The 17,751-nt window shown below is 40.7% G+C and overlaps 1 protein-coding gene across 4 annotated transcripts in view; it reads right to left on the bottom strand.

The window, feature by feature from the left end:
* Positions 1–17,751, bottom strand: part of ENTPD1 (ectonucleoside triphosphate diphosphohydrolase 1) — a 163,290-nt gene that overhangs the window by 57,044 nt on the left and 88,495 nt on the right. The window contains exon 1 of one of the 4 annotated variants that reach the window (XM_033941893.1): positions 9,435–9,520. The exons of the other annotated variants lie outside the window; for them this stretch is intronic. The gene's annotated coding sequence lies outside the window, so the exon portion shown is untranslated. Of the gene's footprint in view, positions 1–9,434; positions 9,521–17,751 lie in introns of those variants that run through there. 4 annotated transcript variants of the gene reach the window in all.

Genomic DNA, 17,751 nt, shown 5'->3' with positions numbered 1-17,751 from the left:
TCCAATGGAGATAGCACTCTCCTTAAGTCTGTTTTTTGGGGGCTTTTTTGGGGTGAGGGGATGGGGAGGGGATTTTTTGAAATCTTGTATTTGATTATGATATTTACCTGTTTTTCTTTTCTGTAATATCCTGTATTGTGTTTATTTGAAAAATTCAATAAAAATATTTTGGGGAAAAAAAAATAAGTAGAGGTACACAGGAGAGGTGGAGAAGAGGAGAGGCATCGGCGTCCCCGCGAAAATGGCACCCAAGGTAGTCTGACCCCCCTCTCCCCCCCCCCCCCCGCTTTTACTACACCACTGTCCAGCAGAGCAGTACAGCACACTAGGGGGAACTGCAGTGAACTTAAAATGTCCCAGGTACACATCTCACCTTACGTTGTATGGTGAGCTCTCCAAAACTCACCCACAACCTACTGTAGCCAACTATATACCACAACAATAGCCCTTATGCCTGCAGATATTACATATATGCTATTACAGTAGGTTTTTGGTGGGTTTTGATGGGCTCATGCTTTCCACCACAAGTGTAATAGTTAGAGAGGGCCACTTCTCTGCAGTTCACCGACCACAGGCTATTCCAGAGGCCTGCTCACTGCTTTATTAGGACTGGCCATAACATCTGAAGCTGTCATACAGGCTGGTATATACTGTTTCTTCACATCTTTGGGGAGTGGGAGAGGTCAACAACCACTGTGGGAGTAAGGGGGGGCATGCCTTAATGCCTCCAGGGGTCATCTGGTCAGTTTTGGCACCTTTAAGGCACTTAGGCCCATATTCTATAAACAGCGACATTTTTTAGGTGCCGGCAAGCACCCAAGCTAAATGAAAAACATTTAAATGACGTTTTAAACTGATTTTTAAGGCGCCTACTGGCATCCAAAAAAACAGCGCATTAGGTGTCATGAAGCGCCTACGGAGGTGCAATTCACGTCAAAGGCGCCAGAAATGTAGGCTTTCAAAACCTTGGCCTATTTTTCCAGCACCTACCTTTGATTCTCTAAATGTTGCCATCGCATGATTGACACACGATCAGCCACTTTTAAGGTGGCCGCCAACAATGGCGCCATTTAGGGAATCTGGGCCTTATTCGTTATCGAAACAGGTCTAGCCTCAAACATCCAAGTTTTGCCCTGGACGTTTTCTGCAATGTTCCATTATCTCAGAAAAACATCCAAATCATAAGTTCACCTTAATCCTGCCCAAAACATCCCCCCACCCCTTGAGATTTAGATGTACTTCAGACAAACAGCATAGAAAACCATCTAAAAAATGTTTAGAAAATAGCAATTTGGATATTTTAGCAAATAAAACGCCCAAAAGCCACTTTATGCTATTTTTGGATGTCTTTCTATTTTGAAAATGAGCCCATAGTGTCCCTTCCCAAACATACGGATGCAAAGTATGTACATAGTTGGTGACTGGCTTATTCTAGCCCTACCCACAGCAACAGATACTACTTGGTGATACAACAGTATAACTGATTGTTGAAATACTTTTCAGAGTAGAATTGATAACAAAGAAAATGAAATAGAGGGATAGGAAAATATTAACATTCGTGTGTGTGCATTTGTGTGTGTTTTGTGGTGAGGGACCAAGCAGAAATACCATCCCCCTAATTCTATATTGTATATAGCACTCAAAACTGCATGTGCAAATGTGTGTGTGTGTCTAAACTGTGTGTGAATTTAATCGCTTAAGAAGCCAATTAGCGCTAACAATTGGACACTAACAATCAGTTATTGGCAATAATTGGAATTTACGCAGCCATATTTATAATCACTATTCTATAAAGGTGTGCGCATAAATATTCTGAATGGATCTGAAAAGGAAGCCTGGCCATGGGAGGGGCTTGGGGCAGCTCAAGGATGTGCATTCGGTGTTACAGAATTTGGGAGATCCACGCTTAATTTAAGCATGAAGCTTTACACCAGGGTTCATTTGGCATAAATCTTCATCTTTATTCTATAAACAGCACCCAACTTGGAGCTCCGTTTATAGAATAGCGCTTAGTGTACACTTTTTTCAAGTTTCAAGTTTATTTAGGTCTTGATATACCGCTTTTATAAACAAAGCGGTTTCCAATTTATACAAAGTATTAAAAGTTTTCAAAAAAGAATATAAAATAGAGGGAACAAATTCACAGTTACAATACAGACAGAACATGATACTTATGGGCAGATGGGGAGGATACATTGCTTAAAATAAAATAAAAGGGAGGCAAAATACAAAAGGAATAAAGGGGATCTTTAATGCCGTATTTTGTCCCAGCGTGGCATTTCTTATGTTCTTATATTGATATGTCCTGAGTGAATTGCTTTACTGCCATTCATTTGTAGTTCCTGTCAATCTGAATTCTTTTAGACTGTACTCCGCTTCGTCTTACCCTGTCTATAAAAGACAGTATAGTAAATTGGAAATAAATAATTAATAAATATATGGGGTGAGGTGGCAGTTGCAGAGGGGCAAGTTTTTTGAGACAGGGAAGATTCAGGGGTGAGGTATTAGACAATTGGAAATCTTCTCTGTCACAGATCCTCAGCTGTGGAATGCCCTGCCACCCCAATTACGAGAAGAAAAAATACTAGATCGTTTCAAAGGGAAACTTAAAAGCCATCTCTTCAAAGATGCCTTCTCAATGTAACCTTGTACCTGACCATTACTCTCCACAAGAGTCAAAAAGTCATTCTCAGTTCTTCTTAAACCAACTCGCCCTTTTTCTTTTTTTTTTGTTTATCTTGAATGTTTTTTACCTTGAATGTTTTCTTTTCTTTTAACATTTGTAGTTCCTCGCCGCCTACCCCAGTGTTTCAGTAAGTCAAATAATCCCCAAAAATATGTTTATGTATTTTAACATTGTATAATTTTTACTTTTGTAATTTGCCTAGAAACCTAGGAATAGGCGATTATATGGCTAGCCCAAATGATACTCGAGACCCCCACCTACCTCGGCTTCAGAAAACTACTTAAAACCTACCTATTCAGCAAACAAGACCCTAATTGTCCCCCCCCCCTCCGACAATAACACCTCGCCCCCCCTCCACGACGCCATTCCTTTTCCCTACTTTCCACATCCTCTATCTAGTTCGATTAAAGCTGTAATTCTGATAAATAGTTGTAAATCTGCTTGTCTATGCAGATCCTAATCTAACTGATGTAAACCGCCTAGAACTCGCTGAGTATGGCAGTATATAATTATTATATCAAATTTTAATAAAACTATAGTTTTTGAGCTGTAGCAGCAGTTTGGGGAGTGAGGCAGTTGTAAATGGAATACGTTTTAAGGGTAGAGTTTGGGGGGATTGAAGGAGAGGGAATTCTACCTTTTAAACTGCCTTGGTCTGTTCTCTAACTGCTACATTTCACTCTATGCTATAGATTCTGAAACACGTTTTCCTATTGAAATGTATTAGGCCACATTTTGGTGGCTTGTTTCTCCAGTACTCCCATCTATTTTGACCTATTTTCAAAAAGTAGTGTGTGGGTTTAAAAAAAAAATTACTATTGTTTTAACCATTCATTTAATTATTGCCTGTTTTATAGAAGCAGAAATTCCTTCTCCTACAGAAATGTATTGGGTCGTAGAGGGGGTATGTATTTCTCTGGAATTCCCAATGTTTATTTTGCCCAATTTCAAACTTGCTATCTCTTTTTACTGTTTTTTCCCCCCTCATGCCCAAGTTTCATCTCATTTAATTAAATTGTCAGAGTTATTTTGTCCCCAGACAGACCCCATTTATATATATTTTTTTCCAATATCCCTTGGATTGGAAATAAAAGTGCACTATGGGTTATAGAAGAGCCAGGATGTCAGATTACTGCTGAGCCTAGTAACTGTTCATGGTAAGTGAAAAATGCAGACTGAAGTTGTACTGAATATTATAGTCTATTTCTAAGGTAGCAGAGACAAGGAGATAAGTTTTATACCAAAAATATGTTGTGTCTTGGACCATTTCTGTATATGATACTTGGAAAACTGAAAAAAAACAACTGTATTTTGATAGGATCTGAGTAAATGCCTGCCGACCAACTGTGGTGTCTCCTACTCTCTCCTATCCCTCCTGTGTGAATCACTGTGCTTCCAGCCCCCACGTGGGGGCTGCTATAGAAGCCTCCAACTGGCAGCTAGAAACAGGACAGATTACAGGAGGAGTAAGAGGAAGTGAGAGATGCTATAGCTGGTTGGCATTTGCTTTGATTGTATTCAGCTTTTTTTTTTTTTTTTTAATTAATTATTATTTTACAAATATAGAATGGGATTTTTTTAGCCTTCACATTGTAGTTCATAAAAGGGATCAGACAAGACACTTTACCATTTTATTCACTCCAAATTAAAAGCAGACAGACAGTCCTTCTACTTTAAAGTGGCAGAGGTTGCACAAGAGAATGTTCTTGGGCAGTAATCATTGCAGCAAATCTGCAGTCACTTTGCAATGACATACAAAATCAAAGCAGGTATTTCAAGTAAGAGTTTGGCTATCTTTGAGTAATTTAACTGTATTTTCCTGTGGAGACATATTACTAACACATTAATTCCTGGTGTGACTACCCTATTTTAAAGATAGGGGCAGTATGGTTAATATTTGCATAATGCCTCTTTCTGATTTTTTTTTTTCCCCTCTTAATTGGAACTCTTATTATTTTCTCTTTATATTGTGGTTGATAAAGTTAATATTTATTTATCTAAAGTTTCTTATTGAATTATCAATTTCTGTATTTCTTTTTCATTTTATTATAATATAATATGATTATAAGAGGGAGTACCAGAAGAAGCTCTACCTGTGCTTCATTGATTATACCAAGGCTTTTGACTGTTGAGCATGACAAGCACTGAGTGAGGTAGGAGTGCCAGCGCACCTGATCAGGTTAATCAGATCTACTACGCTCAAGAAGCTAAAGTGTGAACCAGGTATGGAAATACAGAATGGTTAAAGATCAAGGATACAAGACAAGGATGCATCCTCTCTCCTATTCTTTTCAACTTCTATGCAGAAGTAATCATGAGGAAGCTGGACTTAGATGATTTGAGTGTTGGGGTGAAAATAGGCAGAAGAACCATCAGCAATCTGAGATACGCAGATGATACTACCGTGCTGGCAGAGAGTGAGAAGGACCTCAAGAAGCTGATCCTGAAGCTCAAAGAAGAAAGCAAGAAGATGGGATGTTACCTGAACATCAAGAAGATCAAAATCATTACTACTGCTAACAAGAAAGTCCAAATAAAGATCAACAATGAACAAATAGAAGTGGTTGACAGCTTTGTTTAACTTGGTTCCCTCACTGATCACAAGAACATCTCAGTCACGAAAGCAGATAGAAGAAAAATTGATGCTTTCGAGCTTTGGTGCTGGAGATATCTACGAATCCCATGGATAGCTAGGATCACCAACAGATGTTCTTGGTCATATAAATCCAGAGTTGATCCTGGAAGGCAAAATTACCAGAGAGAAACTGACCTATTTTGGACATGTGATGAGGGCAAATTCACTAGAAAAGGATGTGCTACTCGAAATGGTTAGTGGTAAAAGGAAGCAAGGGGAGACCAAAGGCCCGTTAACTGTATACCATCAAGAATGACACAGGAATGAGCATCAAGCAATTGAAAGAAGCCATGGAAAACAGAGAAGCATGGCGAGAACTGGCCTACAGAGCATCCAAGGGTTGGACATGACTGAATGGATAGTAGTAGTTGTATAATAAATTGAAATCTTATAAAAATAAAATAAAAAATATTTGCATAATGCAGTAGACTTCACTAGTTTTTAAGTTAAAAGCTAAAGGAGAGTAGCCAAATGTCTTCCCATGTGGGGTCAAACACTGTTGGCAAGCATATTTGGATGAACATCAGTCTCCACCAACCCACCTTCAAACTTTTCAATGAAGGCATCCTCAAAGAGGAGAGTGTTTCCATATGCATACTTTTTCTTTACTGAGACGAAAAGTATAAAGAGGTTATGGCTTTTCAGCTTGGGAAAGAGATGGCTGAGGAGGGATATGATTGAGGTTTACAAAAAACTTCAGTGGTATAGAATGGGTAGAAGTGAATTGATTTTTTACTCTTTCAAAAAGTAGAAAGACCAAGGGGCACTCAATGAGATTACTTGGAAATACTTTTAAAACAAATAGGAGGAAATATTTTTTCACTCAATGAATAGTTCAGCTTTTGAACTCATTGCCAGAGGATGTGGTAACAGTTAGTGTGTCTGGGTTTTAAAAAAAAGGTTTGGACAAGTTTCTGGAGGAAAAGTCCATAGTTTGCTATTGAAACAGACATGGAGGAATCCACTGCTTGTCCTGGGATTAGTAGTATGGAATGCTACTACAATTTGGGTTTCTGCCAGGTACTTGTGACCTGAATTGGCCACTGTTGGAAAAAGGATACTTGGCTTGATGGACCATTGGCCTGACTCAATATGGCTATTCATATTTTCTTATGTCTTGTGCTTCAAGAATGCAGCTCTTCCCCCATCCACTTCTTTCTTTCAGTCATAAGCTTGGTTAAAGAGGCAGACAGTAGCCCTCTGCTGGGCGTGTGAGCGTGCTCCGCCCCCCTTTCCTCCGTTGCCAGACACTGCCTGCTTTAAACACTAGAGCGGGAAGTTCTTTTCCCCGACTACCAGCCTCTGCCGGGCGGGTGAACGTGCTCCGCCCCCCTCTTTCCTCCGTTGCCAGACACTACCTGATTTAAAGGCAGTGCCTAACGGCGCACTGCTGTTCGGCGCGCCATCTAAGGTGCATGTCAAAAGCGTGCGACTTTGCGTGGTGACTTTGGAAGGTGACTGATGTCTCTTTTTGACAAACCATATTAGGGCAATTAACATTTGCTGGTATAGTTTTAGATTTTTAAGTTAAGCAAAATGCTTGTTTTATTGATTTTACTTTTGTAACTTTAATACGGTAGACTGAGAGATGTTAATATTTTGCCTTTTGAACAAATTCCGGTGACGGGACAAAAGCGCTTGAGACAAACGAGCGCCGACAATTCAGCGCAAGACTTCAGCACGCTGCAGGAAAACCTTCTTTTAAAGGGCTCCGACAGTGGGTGTAGGAGGGGAACCCCCCTCTACTTAATAGGGATTGTGCTGCCGTGTTGGAGGGATGTGGGAGGTATAAAAAATAGGGAAAAAAAGTTAAGTTTCCAGTATAATGTGGGGTTACAACCCCCCAACCCCCCCCATGCCAACGTGATCCCTATTAAGTAAAATGGGGGGGGGGGTTTCCCCACCAACACCCCCGTCGGAGCCCTTTAAAAGAAGGTATTCCTGCAGCACGCTGAATTGTCGGCGCTCGTTTGTCTCGCATGCTTAAGACTATGAGCCCAAATTCCAATCTATCCTATCCGCAGATTATCGAGATTGGATGCCTCTTTTTATTCATTCAGTACATTATCATCGTAATTCCAGCAAGGGCCTTTTCCAATAGAAACATGCATTCACAATAACTTTCGTAAGTCACATAATATTTTTGGAAGGCCAAGATAGCTTAAATCTATTAACTTAAATGCTTCTATTTGTTCTAAATTCTCAGAGATTTCCTGTGCCTACACTAATTCCAGATCAGTCAGGAACAAAGCAGTCCTAATTAATGATTGGATTATTAGTAAACAACTTGCTTGCCTGTTTATTACAGAAACCTGGCTACTCTCAAATGAGAATCCTAATATAGGGGACTTGTTACCTTTGGGTTATAAAATTCTTCCTCTTGTAGAGAGAACAAGAGAGGAGGAAGGCTTGCTATTATTCTGCTGGATAGTTTTGAATTTACCATTTTGGAATCTAGATTTACTAATTCTCTAGAGAATAAGTAGAAAAGATGTATCTTATTTTATGTCCCCCCTGGAAGTTGGTCAAAGGCAAGGAACGATTTCCAAGAATTTGTATTACATAATTCTATTTCTTCTCCCTATAGCCTTGTACTTGGTGATATTAATTTACACTTAGACGAAGATTCCCCAGATAAAATGGACCGTATTACTTTTTTATCTTCACTAGACTATATTATTCCTGAATTTTCTCAATCTCATGAGAAAGGCCACCATTTGGACTTGGTGACCTTTTCTACTAAAGAAATTCTTGATCCATATATTTCATTAACCAATGGTTCATGGAGCCCAAATATATGGTCAGATCATTTTAATCTTAGATGGGGTCATAAAGCAATTAAGCAATTACCACTACAAAAAAGGGAAATAATTTCAAGGAGACATTTTGATCCGTCTTCTTTTTGGATAACTTATGAACAAATTCAAGGTCCAGACTCTCCTAAAGCAGTGTTCAACCTTTTTACACTATGGACCAGCAGAAATAAAATAATTATTTTGTGGACCGACAAACTACTAAGACTGAAATAAAAACCACTACGCTCTGCGTCCTTGTCCCTTTGTACCCCTGTGATCAATATTTCCCTTCTGTGTTCCCATCTCTTCTTCATCCAGCATTCCCCTCTGTGTCTGTCCCTATTCTCCATGCACAGCATCTCTTCTCTGGGCATCATCTCTCTATTCTTTTCTGCCCGGAGCCCAGGCCCCCCACCCTATGGCTTGTATGCCTTCCTTGCTCTCCCCCTGTTGTTAGCATCTCTCCCTCCTTGAGTTCACTGTCCCCCATCCACCAATTCACTCTCTCTGCCCCCTTCTCCACTGCCCTCCCCACAGTCCAGCAGCATCTCTCCTCCCTCTCCCTCCAGGTCCAGTAGCAGCCCTCCCTTTATTTTCCTCTGTCCAGCTGCAGCTCCCCCCCCCCCTTCACTATTCTCCATTTCCAGTCCAGTGTGGCAACTCCCCAGACCAGAAGAAGCAGTTTCCCCTTCCCCCAACCAGCTCTAGCTCCCCCTTCTCCTTTCACCCCTAACATCAGCAGCTCCCCCTTCATCATGCTCCATGTCCAGTCCAGTGTGGCACCTTTTATTTTTTTTGAAACGTAACTTTATTAGTGCAACTGAATAATCACAACAAGAACCACTAAAAGGTACAGATATAGTAACAATATAGGAAAGCAGCCAACTATACAGGCTTCCACTCAGATGCCAGACCCAAAAGAAATAGAACAGGACTAGCAAATAAGCAAAAATATAATCATGAAAAACCAATGGGAAGTCATGACATACAGGCTGCAGTTTTCCTTACTTTTATACAAAAAGCAAACCTTCCAATCAACCAATGTCTGATCTCCAGTATCATAAGAAAAGAAAAACAACCCCCCCCCCCCCACACACACTCACACTACAGGCATCCAACAACCACTCCCCCCCCCTGCTCTTGAGAAAAGAAAAGCGGTGACAGCATAAGAAACAGAAATGACTCCCAGGTGAGGCAAGGCCAACCCCAAAACATGCCCAAGAGCATTCATACAATCAAGCATTGCTGCCAGGCACTTTTCTATCCCACCAGCACCTTACCTTACCCGGACTAGCAGCATCTCAGTGTTTTAACTTGCCTGCAGCAGTGTCAGTAGCGTCAACATGATTAGGCCGCCTTGGGTCCTTTGATGGGTCACGCCCGCCTCTGAGGAAAGAGGAAGTTGCATCATCAGAGGCGGGCCGCGACTCAGCAAAAGCCCCAAGGCTGCCTAATTGAATCTCTGCGCTGGCGCTACTGACACTGCTGCAGGCAAGTTAGAATACCGAGAGCTGCGGGGAGGGGAGGGGAGGGGAGGGGAGGAAGCCACTGTCTGGAGACTGGGAAGAGAGCCTCTGCTATTCTGGCAGGGGGAGGAAAGCAAAACATCAGCTGCTTCACAGGAGGGAGACATGCGGATACACAGCTCATCGGGCCATGGTCCAGCAGGAATTTTTGAGGACCGGCACCGGTCCGTGGACCAGCGGTTGAAGAGCAGTGTCCTAAAGAGTTTGAATCACATTGGGAAAGTACTAGTTTAACCATTTTAGATAAATTAGCCCCTATACAAAAACAATATAATTTATGTAGTCTTTTCAGAAAGAGTGTTAGTGCTCTAATTTTGTAGCTGGATCTAAGCAGTGCATTTGACCTTGTGGACCATGATAAACTATTGGAATGTCTGGATTCTACAGGCATACATGGCCATGTTTTGAAATGGTTTGAGGGTTTTCTTACATTTAGAACTTAAAGTAAAGCTCAACAATGAGCTTTTAAACAGTTGGAGTAACCCTTGTGGAGTACCCCAGGGGGTCTCCTCTGTCTCCATTGCTTTTTAATATTTATTTGGCTTCTTTAGGCAATAGATTATCCCAGTTTAAAATTAAATTTAGCTATGCAGACGATATCACTATTTTAATTCCTGTACATACTTCTTTCTCCCAAATCAATCAAACTGTGGTTGAGATTCTACAGATAATTGAATTTTAGATGTCAGAATTTAAATTGAAAATTAACACAGAAAAAAAACAAATTTTTCTTTGCATCACCAAATTTAAATGAAGATGTTACATCTATTGCACCTGCCTATCTAAACGATCGCCTAAACTATAACCTTCCACCCAGAACAAGAAGAACACTGACACCATTCTCATACCCACCACTCAATGGCACTCATCGTAAAAAGCTTTACGATAACCTCATAGCAACGCATGCAGCAAAACTCGAACCCTCCATTACCAGGCTATTAACCTCAACATCCGACTTCAAAGCATTCCATAAAGAAATCAAAACGCTGCTATTCAAAAAGTATATACAAACTACCTAACCTCCCTCTCCTCTCCCCCTAGAAATCAAAACACTACTGTTCAATACCATTACAATCTTCCTAATCTCCCTCTCCTCCTCCACTTACACCGACAAGGTTCTACGCACTCCCTGACACCATACCCTCAATCGACCAATAAAAAAAAAAAAAATGGAACCTAAATCATCTTCCGAAACCGATTACCTACCAACATATGGAAACAGACAATCTGCTATGTAATGTAATGTAACCAGATTTACCTTCCAATGTTATTATGTCTATACACTCATACTGTTATTAAGTCTATACCCTCAACCTGTATTCTCCAATGTCATGTACCCTCCTGGAAATGTACAGTTCTCTTCCTGTGTAATCCGCTTTGAACCGCAAGGTACAAGCGGAATAGAAATCAGTAATGTAATGTAATGTAAATGATAAAATCTATAGTATCCAGTTAACCATAAAGATATTTGGTGTAATTCTAGATTGTACCCTTACTATGAAAAATCAGGTTGACTCGTTGGTTCGAAAGGGTTTCTATACTTTATGGAAACTAAGAACTATAAGAGCATATTCTGATATTAACTCCTTTCGATTGTTGGTTCAATCATTGATTAGTCCTTAGTCAGTTGGACTATTGTAACATTGTTCATCTTGTTGGTACCCAGAAAAATCTTCATAGACTGCGCATAATTCAGAATGCAGCAGTCAGATTGATTATTATGATCATGTCACTGATTTTTATTGCCGATTGCTCCCAGTTGAGGCATGGGTTAAATTTAAAACTTGGCTGTATTTGCTTTAAGGCGCTAACAGGTTCAATTCCTGAGTATCTTATGGAATCTTTTTATCATTACAAATTCTAAACATTCTAGAAAATCTCATCCATTATTTTCATTCCCTTCTGTAAAGGGATGTAAATATAAGAAATTTCAGGAACGATTGTTATCTTTTCAGGCAGTCTTATGGACTAGGGATTTAACTCACATATTCATATTCTCAAATTCATATCAACAATTTCAATGTGCCTTAAATACGTATCTTTTTAGGGAATCTTTCGGAAGTTAGATATTGGATATTTATTCACTTGTATTACTAGTCTTTGTGAATCGCAAAGAACTTAATGGTATATGCGATATACATGTGAGTTTTATGTTACATTATATTATGATGGGAGCTGCCTCAGAGGTCTCCATGGGCTGCCATTGGCCCCTGGGCGTTGCATTGAAGAACATTGGCATAATGGATGCTTATTTTATTGTCTTAATTTTTACTCCAATATAGAGAATGACATGGTGCCTGTTTCCTGCAGTCAATAGAGAGCTGCACGGGAACGGGGATCCTGCGGGTTCCCCACTTGGGTCAAAGGGATCCCTTGGGGACACCCCCTTGGGTCATGGGGATCCCATAGAGACCTTCCTCATGGTCTCAGGGATCCTGCGGGGTTGAAGGGAGCTTAGTTGGTGCGCATGCCCCCTTTTCCTGCCCACTCCTCTATACAGCATGCCACACGTAGCTGACTCGGAAGTCTTTCCCCAATGTCAGAGCTGACGTCAGAGGGAAGGCTTCACGTCAGCTACATGCAGTGTGCAGGGCGCGCTGCCCTGTGAAAAAGTGCAGCCCTCGCTTGGCCTGGATGAGGAGGAGGCGGTAGAAGTAAAGCGCCTAGAAGCGGGGTTTATTTTGCTTGCACTAAACTTTGCGCAGCTTGGAGAATACTGTTGCGGGAGAAGGTAGCTAGCAGGCTGGGAAAAGGTTAGGCAGAGTTGTCATGCCTGAACTAAAGTTAGGTTATATTTTCCTGTAAGATAGGGATCAACCTAGGCCTTCCTTTTATAAGGCTTATTTTGCTTCGATGTTGCTGTTCTGGGACATGGGAGGGGCTCAAACGCAGGACAAGGAAGGGAGGGAGTGCGTTTTGGGACACAGAAAGCATAAACTTGGGAGAGAGGACGGAGGAAAGGGAGGGAAAGAGATGATGAGGTGTGGAAGGGATTAGAAAGGGAGAATTGGATGCAAGTGTGTCAGTGAGAGGGAAAGAGAGATGGTGTACACGGGGAATGGAAGAGGAGAATTTTTGGTCATAGGGAGGGAATGAGGTACAGATGATAGGGAAGAGAAAGATGAGGGAGAAATGTTGTGGTGGAAAGGGAACAGTGGGACAAACTGAAAGGGATGCAAGAGAGAGGGATGCTGGACATAGTGGTGAAGGGAATGGAGGGAGAGATGTGGCACGGTACTGGAGAGGAGAGGAGTGATAGGAGAAATGTTGAGCATGGGGCTGGTGGGCAGGGGCAAAAGATCAGAAAGTTTAAATGCTGGACCATGGGAGTAGGAGCCAATGGACAGGAACAGAAGAATTTGCAGAAGATGGGAAAGCAGAAAAAAGAAACTGGTACCAACTTGATGGAAAAATAAGTCTCCAAACAAAGGTAAAAAACGGAATTTATTGACTAAAATATGTTAGCTTTGGGAAATGTATATAGTAGATATCTTTGTATTGTGTTCAAAAGAAAATGAAATGCATTTCTGGTTTTATTTCTACAGTGTTGAAGTACTTGCTGACCCTTGCTGTGGCTGGTGGGGATCCCCAATCACCGTCAGCACAGGAACTCTTCTAGAAATGGCCAGAACTTCCCTCCAACAAGCGCAGCAGTTGCTGGCAGCATCCATGAGCCACTGAGGTGCCAGCATCTGTGACTCAGGGACGCTACTGCTGCCTGCCAAACTTGGCAAAAGGGACCCCCGGCCAACTGCAGAGGGGTCCTCATCAGCTGAGTACTACATGGAAGGTGTGGATTCTTGGGATTCAAGGCTTGGGCAGATGGGATAAGATACTTTGCGGGAGCGGGGATGGAGACAAAATTTTTTCCTCATGTCATTCTCTACTCCAATACCCACTCACCTTTGTTATTATGATATTATGAATATCTATCTCCTTTGAAAGAAGTAGCATAATCACATCATCCATGATAATGTAGCAAAGACAAGCAAAACAGCATGTTTGACCTTACTTGATGGAACCTTATGACACATTCTATATTCTTTGGGGTCAGAGGCAATTTTTTCAATGGTTTAATCTTGCCCTTTTGGAAACTGATAATAGATCTTCGATACAGAAATCTATTGCCACTAGGTGAAGGGACACGTATCAGAACTTTAGTAAGTGTCCTTAGGCATATGTTGCTTAAAGATGCAAAGGTAGGCCCTGTTTATCTTTCCCTTCTTTGAAGATGGTATAAGGACATCTAATGTTTGAAAAGATGTGTGTTCTTATGCTATGTTTAATCCAGATATTGTTTGCCTTCTCTTACCAAATATTATAAGGCTATTCTATTATGTAGTTTTCCTTAAGTTGTGTTTGAAGTTGTAAATCCAGATTGTTTGCCTTCTCCTGCTGATATACTACAAGGCCATTGTATATTTGAGAGATGTGTTTTCTTATTCTGTAGTAAAGTGAATTCAATTGTTTTGTTAAGCCGTATTTACAGACAGCTTTAGTTAAGAAGCTCTGCTGGTTAAGGCTTTTTCTTACCTTTTGGACTTCAATCTCTAGCTAGGAAAAATGCTGATGTGTTTAAAGTTTCATGTGACCTTACGTCACATGCCATCACATGCTGGCAAACCTGATTCGTATAAATATGTGAAACTCATAATAAAAGACGGACATATTTGAAAGATGGTTTCTGGTCTTTAAGATGTGTCCCCAGGTACCTGACTTACATATGACAGAGACAGAGAAAGTATGGGGCAGGAATTGGGACCTGAATCCTTTTCAGTTGGGGGCACGTCCGCGATGGGCAGATGATATCACCAGTATTTTGTGAGTATTTCTGAATTTTTTCTGTTCTTTAATACTCACTGGGTAGTGGTGACCTGTACCCAACCCCTTATTTTAAGTTCAAGCTTTGGGTTCTATTATGGAGTTTTTTTGGGGAAAAATCTCGGGGTACTTTTGGTAAGCACCCCTCATATATATACGCAGCTGCCATTCTTTCGGAAAGAATGAAATTATTTATAGAACCCCCCTGCCCACTCTGTCATTTGTAAGGTTTTTTATAGAGTATAAGATTTTATTGTCTCTTATTACTGTACCTCGCTTATAAGGTAAGATAAGCGAATATTTTTGCATTGTTATATTGGGTTTTGTAATGAGTCATAAAGGCACTTACTCCTAGACAAATGAGACTTGTACGGCTGTGTGTGTGTATGAAATTTTTCCTTCAGCTCCCATCTTTCTGTGTCACCAATGTTTACTACTGAGGTAGGACATGCTGTTATGTGGAATGAATTGAATGCGCTGTTTGAATCAGTCTAAGATCTTTCCCTTGTAGTTTGTACACAAGCCCTAATTTTGTGCGTTTTTTCTACCGGCTGCTTTCTTTGTGTTCTGTGCTGGATCATAAAAAAAAAAGAAACAAGAAAAAGAAAAAATTCCGTTTTAAAGGTTTTCTTTCTTGTGCAGAGCAAAGCTAATCTGTTCTTTGCTTTCATTATCAGGGTCTGTGCATGAATGTTTTTGTCCCTTCCCCCAGACTTCTCTGTTTGGGCTTCCACTGACCCCCTATAGTGCTTCTTTGAAGTTACTCATTCTTGGTTTTATAAAGCAGTAAGGTGAGATTCCACTGCTCGTCTCTTGACTTTTCTCCGGCATTATCAAAACCACCATCTCTTTTTATAATACGCCCATCGCTCTTGTTGTCAAAGTTGATGGCATTCCCTGTTTCGTCCTAGATTTCGGGCTGTTAATGTTTTGGTAATTCTCATTGCACTTATGTTTCTTCCACCATTCCACCGGCAGCCAATGATTTTTTTTCTGTCATTTTCCTAAAGAATGTTTTATTTTTAATCCCTTTGGTGAGGCTGCCTTCACCTTTAAGCAACAGTATACCCAGTGTGGAATGTCCTTCGGGCTATTCTACAAGTCATGCACTGCCCCTCATGGTCATATTCTCATTTTGTACAACTTTTGTGTTCCATAATTCTAGAGACCTGTCAGGCTGATAGTTTGTACCTTTTATAATGGTTGTCTGTGTGTGGTCACAAGGTGTCATGAAATAAACTGCACTGGTGTACATCTGAAGTGAAATACCTGGGTTTTGTCCTGTCTCATGGTCAGAGGAAAATCTGCACTTTCTGCATTGCTGCTGTTCTGCCCCGCCCAGCTAACAAGAAAGACATGCTTACTTTTCTTGCTATGATTGGTCACTGCCGCCAATGGATCTCTGCTTGTTCCTTCTATGACCAGATTTTGAGACAGACCCTGGTTTCTGAAATGACTGCTCTTATCAGATGGACTTATGAAATGTTGGACATTTAAGATGTGCTTTGGTTTCTAGCTCAAGTTTGGGTTTTCCTGCTTATGCCCACATGTTTTATCTCTTTGTTTGGGACTATTGTAACACCATGAAGGGAGAACATGGCGGTAAATTACGCTCTGTTGCCTTTTTTTATAGTCACTCCTGTTCAAGAAAGCCCTGGCTGCTTGTGCTATGGTGGTAGAGATGGTTACTTTTCTGATCCTAGGTCACCCCATTACCCTTCATACTTTTCACGATGTCCAAGCCCTTCTTTTAAATAGGCTTCTGGGTCTCAAGGGTGAACAAGATTCTCTTCCTCTCTTTTTTCACAGCTTCCTCTGAATTTGATGCCTGGTATTTGGCAGGTGCCCAAAGCCGCCCTTCTGGACGGACTTTGGTGCAAAGAGGGGAAACCCTGGATACCAGCTGCTAGCTCTCCCTTATTCATTGCCCAATATCATGGTATTGGTTATCGTAGTGCTCGCTTGACATTTTAACTTCTTGCTAGTGATATTTTCATTCTTGACCTTTTGCTCCTTGATACAGAGATATATAGCTCAATAATTACAGCTGGCACGGTTGTGAATTGAAAATAAATTGGAAAATACAATTCCTTTCTATTGTTTTAGCTGAAATTAGGATGTTGCCAATTTAAAATGTTTTTGTCCGGATGTATACATAGCCATCCCAGATCAGTTTTGGCACAGATATTTCTAATGTTTTCCACGGGTCCTCTTTATCACTGCAGAGATAGAGACGCTCCAAAGAGACATTAGCTTTATGCCTTTTTTCAAATATGAGATGGTTATGATATACATTATTTGTTGTTTTGGTTTTTTTTATATCAATGTGTTTATTTGCAGAGTTAAATTCAGCCCTGCACACTTGACAGATGGAGAAATAGCTCCACGCTTAAAACTTTATGTTTTGTCTGTGTCATGTCTACTTGTCTTAGTTTAGTGGGTACCCCAGGATACATAATATTGGCCATTTCTAGAGCTCTTTTTCCACTTCTTACTAGCCTAACTGCGCAATGTTCTTTTACTTTTAGCTTTTATATTCTGAATATAGTTTAGTTAGGGGTTATAAGAAAAAGCTTTATTTTATACAGCATTTATTTCGTGGTGTTCCCCACATATGATCCATTCAATGTACATTTCTGAATACATTCAGTACATCAGTATGGTCTCTCTGAAGTGCATAATAGTTATATGAAGCACGAAAAAACATATCTTTTTGGATTGTTCAATTAAGAACCTTAAGTAAGTGAGTATTGTCTCTCTTTTGCCATGGCTATGCTAAGTGAATGAATTGGTATTGTGCATGTTGCCACATTCAGTACAGGCAACATGGTTTCTCTTGTTTTCTATCTCTTATTTGGATCACATTGGAGTACAGCTGCTGAATGATATTTGGAATGCTTTTCAAGCATTTCTTTTCAAGTATCTCTTTCTGTATGCACAGACATCTGGCTGCTCTCCCTTTGAGATTCTCACGGGATGACCTTTCCCCGCCCCATGGGTAGATTTTCCCTTGATACAGGAGGAATATGTCCAAAAGCTAATTGAAATATTAGGGCTTGTTCAAAGAAACGTGTCTTGCACTTCTCCTTTCTCTCCACAGATTCCTACCCATTTTTTCCAGCCTGGTGATTATCCAGCAGCTTTCCAAGGATCGGAAGCAGACGGATTTCCCCTTTGGCCTTCCCACTACTGTGATTGCTGTGACCAGGCCCGCTGCACTCACTGAGGAGTTTCCTGTTTGGATCCACGCAAGTCGCTTGAAGAGGGTTAACCTAAAACCCCAGAAGC

This window comes from Geotrypetes seraphini, chromosome 4 (genome assembly GCF_902459505.1).
Source record: "Geotrypetes seraphini chromosome 4, aGeoSer1.1, whole genome shotgun sequence".
Taxonomy (NCBI): domain Eukaryota; kingdom Metazoa; phylum Chordata; class Amphibia; order Gymnophiona; family Dermophiidae; genus Geotrypetes; species Geotrypetes seraphini.
The sequence above is the reverse complement of the archived record's forward strand: the minus strand, read 5'-3'. Positions and strand labels throughout refer to the sequence as shown.